Genomic DNA, 7144 nt, shown 5'->3' on the forward strand with positions numbered 1-7144 from the left:
TCTGAAATATCAAATGTGTTCACTCATGTAGTTTTACATGTTCCTTGTATTTCCAAAAAACAGGAAGCTATTTACTGAGTTCTTTGTTACCAAGGAAAGGAAAAAGAAACCATATTAAACACTTGCAAAATTTCTGCTAAACATTAATTTTCGTCCTGATCTATGAAAACTTAATAAAGACGTTCAGTAACACTTTCAATGTTTTTTAATTATTTCATTTTAATAATAATTTTAATTTTGGTGGTAGTGATGTATTTATTTTTTTTTCCTCTGGGGTTCTTTTTCCAAACTGACTTGGACATTTTTAAAAGAATAAAGATTGACTGACAGAAAATCAAGCTGTGTTAATTACATGGTGTATTGTTGTTGGAGATTATTTTCAGTCTAGTTGAAACTAATATTAAAACTGGAAGAAGTTGTGCTGAGGTTGTACATTCCTTATTCTGAATTACTGCATCTTTTGTCACAAGTCCTGGCAGTGAGACCCCATGGGAACTAAGCTGTGCCTACCTAGTAGCTTCCACTGGATCCCGTTCTGCTCACTGCTGAAGGAGTTCCACAATTCAGGTGACACACTTTACATCAGTGTCATCTCTCTCTCAAAATGGGACCCCTTCTGATATGGAAAGGACCAAATGGAGCAGAAAATATAGAAAAAAAACCCAAAATATCTATCAATCCTTTACAATCATGGACAGGATTAATACGAGGCACACTATGATCATAGAGTCATAGAATAACCTGAGTTAGAAAAAAAAAAGAAGCTGAACTGGCTCAAGTAACCATTTTGAGATGAAATTAGTTCCTAATGGCTGGTTCCCCCACCAGGTCCATGTATAGCTCCCAATTCCTATTGGGAAGAATATCAAGAAGTGGATACTATGGAGATGTCAGTGAATTGCTGGTGGCAAAGGAGAGCAGAGGTGCCTCTTCCAGAAGCATTGCTGTCTTATGGTGTTCAGAAATTTGTGGGTCCAGATGAGACTGTGGTGCCCTCTGCACACCTCAACAATGTTTGAGTGCACTGGACATTTCAACCATTTTGACTATTGTATAACAGTTAAAGATATCCTTATATTTTTCCAAATACAAAAGACAAAGGCAGACAGAGCAATTAATTAGTGTATGGAGAACAAAAGGAACTAAAGACCTCTGTGAGGGATGTCATGCTCTTCTGTTCTCTTTCCCAGGTCAAGACAGAATTGACTTAGCAGGAAGTGGACTGGACTGCATTTACTACTGCTCCATCTCTCCTGTCTCATCTCCTGTTTTCCTTCCTCCACAACTCTCATTTCATTATCGTTGCAGGAATTTGAATATGCTGCTAAGCAGACTGCACCGGGCTCCTCCTGTGCTGCCTACTCACCTGGTAGGCAGCACCCAACAGGAAGCTTGGCAAAGATTGCATTTCTCAAGCCCTTTCTTTCCTACACTTCTAAATAAAAAATAAAAAATAAAAAAAACCACAACTATTAAATAGATTTTTATCTGCCAGATGTGATGTTCAGGCAGTTTATAAAACACTGTGAAAAAATGTGTCACTAAAGCTAGTGGATCTAAGATAAGCAGATCTCCTTGGCCCAGACAAAAATCCTTATGTTTTTGAGGAGAAAGACTAAGATATGTTGCAGGCAGTCAGTGCCACACTGACTGCCTGCAACATATGGGCCTTTACTAAATCTGATTTCAGTAGGTTTAACTTATTCGGATGCAGGCTCTAATAAATACTTGAAGAGCAATTTAGAGTAAAGGAACCCAACCCAAACCAAACCAAACCAAACCAAACCATTTTTGCTTTGTATGACAGTGTCAGCTCTGTAAGGCAGAAGAATAAATACTGCCAACAATACTGGAAAAGAAAGAAGAATATGGATGTCTCTGACAAATGGCTCCAGTGACACAGGCGAAGCACTCCCACTTGGTTATCTGAAACAGCTACCTATCTATAGTGAGTTCTGCAGGTACTTTAATCCCTAACCCAATTTTTCCTTCACTAGAAGATTTCTGAAATAACAAAACTATGAAGAACTAAACAAGGACTTCATCTTCCCATTAGGTGTCATTGCCTTATTCAGTTCTATTCACCTCACCTTTGTCTCCATAATCTCTTTTTATATTGTCAGGTTCACTGGCAGAGACCTCTTTTGCTTTCCATGGAGAGCTTCTTTTCTACTATTAACAATAATAACACTGAATGAGTCAAGGAGAGAATTTAACAAGGAAAGATAACAAGTTAGTGGAGGAGGTAGAAGATTTGAAAAGAATGTTGAGTGAGTGCAGTGAGGAGCAGTGATGCAGGGAGGAGGAAAGAGATGCAAGGCAGGGAAGGGTTAAAAGAGGATCAAAAGAAAGTCTGAGTCAATGCAGAGTAGGAGGAGGTGATTAAGAAGAAATGAAAAAGTTGAATGTGAAAAGGAAGGAAGACTTTTCTTACAGTGAAATCTGAAGGGCAAGGAGAAAGAAACGGAAAGACAGAATAGGCTGAATAGGCTGAAGGAATGAAGTTCTGCTCCACACCTTTTTTATAAAGTGAAGAAACTGAAGAAAATTAAGAAGGAATGAAGGAATTGGAATACATGAGGTAGACAAGAAGAAAAGAATAGTGGGCTGTGTTAGGAAAGGAAATTATGAAAAGCAAAAAACCATGTGTTTGACATATGAAGGGGAAGAAGCTAAAGTATTGGTTTAAATACTATATTTACTGTATTTTCTTGGAAAATGAAGGGGTCTTTTCACAGGGAGAGTTAAGTTGGTATTGAACATCTGAAAACAGAAGCTAAAAAACCCAAGCAAACAACTTTTTTGAACTGAGGGAGAGGTCTTTACAGGAGAAATTCTACTTCAAATATAATAATTTATGGAGAAAGACCATTGTCAAAAATGTCAAATACCTGAAACACGTACATACAAGTCAGATTCTTTTCATGCACTCTTCTTCAATATGGATTGTGTTAAATAGATTTTGGTTAGTATGTTAGTTGGATTTTATATCTTTTACTAGCTGAAAAAAATCCCAAAGCAAAACATTTTCTCTGGCATAGGGCATTATAGAGGAATTTGGTCTGCTACTGAGGTAAATGAAAGATGATGAACTTGGCATTGCTTCTGCATAACCAGGGGTAGTGTTCTTTAACTATCCTCTAGTCATGCAACAACCCTGAGCTTTTATAAATTGATTCTGGGAATTTTAAAAGAATAAATTTAAAAGAATTATAGCTTTCTGTGTCGAAAAGATGAAGACACCGGCTCATCAGGATTTCCCCCCATATTTTTCCCATTCTCCAAGATCATTCTTATCTTTCTGAAGTGCCCTGCTTGCTCATTTAATGAAATACCTGAGTGCCTTTCATTATTGTCAGCTTTCAGGACCTCTGTGGCTCTTTCTCAGTTTTTCTTGAGCCCTATTTGAATAGGGTTCTGACACACTGGCGTATCCCCATCACACATTAGTGCAGTCGCAGCTAAAGTGCACATTTGAGAAGAGCACTCCTGCATGCCACAGAAAATCACTTGTTTTACTGAGGAAAGTTACTTTTTGTCCCTGAAGGTTTGCTGGCCCATCAGAGAACATGGATTAAACAGCACATACAGCCCCTGCAGGAGTCTGTAAAAAAATGGACAGAAATAGTACAGGTTTCCTTATGCAAGGCTCCAGCCAGTTGGCAGCGGGGTGGGGAGCTTGCCTGCTCCCCATAATCCTGCACTTCCCTATTGGAGCAGCTGGCTCCTGGGGCAGCCAGCAAGCCAGCATGGCAGCTGGGCAGCAGAGCATCCAGGAAAGCAGTTGGATAGGTGGGAACCAAAGGAGCTTGGCAGCTAGCAAATCAAGAAAGGTATTAGAAGAATATCATTCCCATGAAAAGTGTCAGGTTTCTGAATTTTCATCCCGATCCAGGACAAAATACACACATGTGCACATATGTCTATGTATAAGCAAACAAACAAAAAAAGCCGTATATACATATGTCTTCATATATGTACACATATTTAAAAATGTTATTTTTTGTGAGAAATGAAGTCCTTATTCCAGTTGACCATAATGAATTTTTGCTGTTCGCTGCCATGAAATTTCTAAGGCAGCAACTAAAGGCCAAAATTAGGAAAGACAATTTCAGGGACCCCAGCTGATTATAAAAATGTCATGATGTTGTCACTGCACATTATTACAAAAATTGTGATCCAGAGCATGGGGTTAAATTGATAGAACAGAGCTTTTTTAGTCCTGCACTAAACAACCATCACTAAATATTTTTTTTTCAAACTTTATTAAGTATGAGGAAAATACGAACACAAGAGGAAATAAATGTAATTAATTTAAATAAATTTAAAAATACATATTTATGCGAAGTGAGACTTCTCTGTCAGCAATGTTTGCTCTTACACTTCTCCTGTTCTTATTTGTAAGAAAAAACATTCCTTGGTTCGGCAACATTGAGAAGAAAAAATAAAACACAAAACTGGGAGGATCATAAGCTCTTTCTAAGGACTTTCTGATTCTTGTTCTTTAAATCAAAGAGCAACTTAATGGAAATACTAAAAAGGCAAACAATAGCAAAGGTTGGAAATGCTGTAACGTGTACATCACTGCTTCAGACAGAGGAGCAAGCTCTCAATTCTGAAAAGCCACAATTACTGCATTTTAGAAACTGTTTTCCTCCCCTTGTAGAACATGGGGAAATTAGAACAAGAAGTGTAAAACATGCAGGAAACCACCTCATATGAAGATTTTTTGTCTTGGATATGCAAATCACTCCTTCCCCTAAGCCTTAAACAAGTACAGAAAAATGTTAAATTTTGTTTTATTTTAAAGAAAAAAATAATTTAATCTTATTTCATTGAATCATAGAATATGCTGTGTTGTAAGGTACCCACTAAGCTCCTCGAGTCCAACTCGTGGCCCTGTGCAGAACACCCCAAGAGTCACACCATGTGTCTGAGAGCATTGTCCATACACTCCTTGGACTCTGTCAGCCTTGGGGCTGTGACCACTCCCTGGGGAGACTGTTCCAGTATTCAACCTAAACATCCCCTGACACAACTTCAGGCCATTTCCTTGGGTCCTGTCACTGGTCACCACAGTGAAGACATTGTTTCCTGCCCCTCCTCTTCCTCTCAAGGAAGTTGTAGACTGCAATGAGGTTTCCCCTGCATTTCATCTTCTCCAGACTAAGAAGAATATGTGGCCTCAGCCTCTCCTGATAAGGTTTCCCCTTCAGACCCTTCACCATCCTTTTGGCCCTCCTTTCAAAGCTCTCTAATACCTTAATATCTTTCTTTATTGTGATGCCCAGAACTTCCCCCAGCACTCAAGGTGAGGCCACAGAGCAGAGCAGGACAATCCCCTCCTTTGCCCAGCTGGCCATGCTGTGCCTGATGCCCCCCAGGCCCTGCTTGGCTGTCCTGGCTGCCAGGGCACTGCTGGCTCATCTCCAACTTGCCAGTGACCAGGACCCCCAGGTCCCTTTCTGCAGTGCTGTTCTCCAGCCTCTCACTACCCAGCCTACACACATCCAGGTTTGCCCCATCCCAGGTGCAGAACCCAGCACATTCCTTGTTGAACTTCATATTGCTGGTGATTGCCCAGGCCTCTAATTTATCAAGGTCTCTCTACAGGGCCTCTGCCCTTGAAGGAGTTGTCAGCTCATCCCAATTTGCTGTTGATGGCAAATTTATTAGATGATGGCAAATTGAGAAGACTTTCTTCTTCAAGAGGAATAATTTCAAACTAAAGTTAGCAACAAAATATTTCTTTTATTCATAGTGAATTTTTCTTCCCTTCTGAAATACCTCAATAATTTAATACAGTGAATCTGCAACATAAATATATCTATTGATGCCAGCATGCTTTGATCCCCTTAATACTGGCAGGCCTCTGTTGCCTCCCACTCTCATTTTTGTTAACAGTAATTTAAGCAGAAATCCTTTCAAGATAAAAGGATTACAACTCTATGAAAATATTCTCTTACAGAATTCAAACAACCATTCATAAAGCTTGTCAGGCAGCTTTACTTGCCTTGTACTTCCATAGCACAAGACCCTGAAATCCTTGGTCTGTGCTGAGCAGTTTCCTCCTGCAAGCCAGCAGTCTTAAATTTCATTGTGGTACAAATAGACAAAGTTTTCTTTACTGCTCTAAGCACCTGAAAAACATTAAGCTTAAATGAATGAGTAATGCAATTTTAGGCTATTTGAATATTTGAATCACCATTCTGCTTTTACAAAGAATATTAGTTCTCATCTTATTCGGTGAATCTGCAGCGATTGTTTAGAAAAAATGATGTCAGCTGAAGTAAATCAAATTCCAGCCTATAATGGGAACACAAATACAGATGAAATTTTGGGCTTCTGAAAAAATACATCTGTTAATTTTCAAAAGGAACAACCTTCAATGTGTTTAGGAAGGTCTATATGCCATTGATTACAAACTGGAAAAAAATTTTTTTCTTCCAAATTTGTTTTGACTAATTCTCTAATCTATAGTCAGAATAATGTCACTGAAGTATAAATTTACATACAGCAGAAAAACTTATTATTGTGTTAGTTGTAACACAATTGCAGTTATGGTATCACTCATGGTAAATGTATATTATATCTTTCAAACAAAAATACCTCCAACTTCGAATAGTTAGTCATCTTGAGCCATTGAGGATGTGTCTAAAATTAGTTTTGAATTATTTATATGTAGGTATGAAAATCGTTTAAACACTGAACATTCAAAATAAAGGTGTTGAAAAACATTACTTAATGCATTTTTACATTTATTACTTCTGTACAATTAGTACCCTTAAATATTCAGATATCAAAGATAAATGTTTAAGATATCAATAAGGGTTTTATCACTTACTTTGTTTTGCTTGTGATTGATTTCATAGATGCTGGTAGTTCTCCTTTACATGTTTAAATTGGTAGAACTCCCATGCAACAAGGGTTTTCCTTTCTTTTCTCTAAAGACCAGTGTGATAATAATAAACAAAAATGTGACAATAGGTGCATTTCTTTTAGAAGATCTTGTGGTGATTCTTCTCACAAGGATTGTACCACGAGCTAAGAACTAAATGTGGTGATCAGTGCCTTCTTTGAGAAGATCTCATGGTGTTTCTTCTCACAAGATTTGTGTCATGAGCACAAATTTTTCCCCTGAGGA

This window comes from Poecile atricapillus, chromosome 2, assembly GCF_030490865.1.
Source record: "Poecile atricapillus isolate bPoeAtr1 chromosome 2, bPoeAtr1.hap1, whole genome shotgun sequence".
Lineage (NCBI taxonomy): Eukaryota > Metazoa > Chordata > Aves > Passeriformes > Paridae > Poecile > Poecile atricapillus.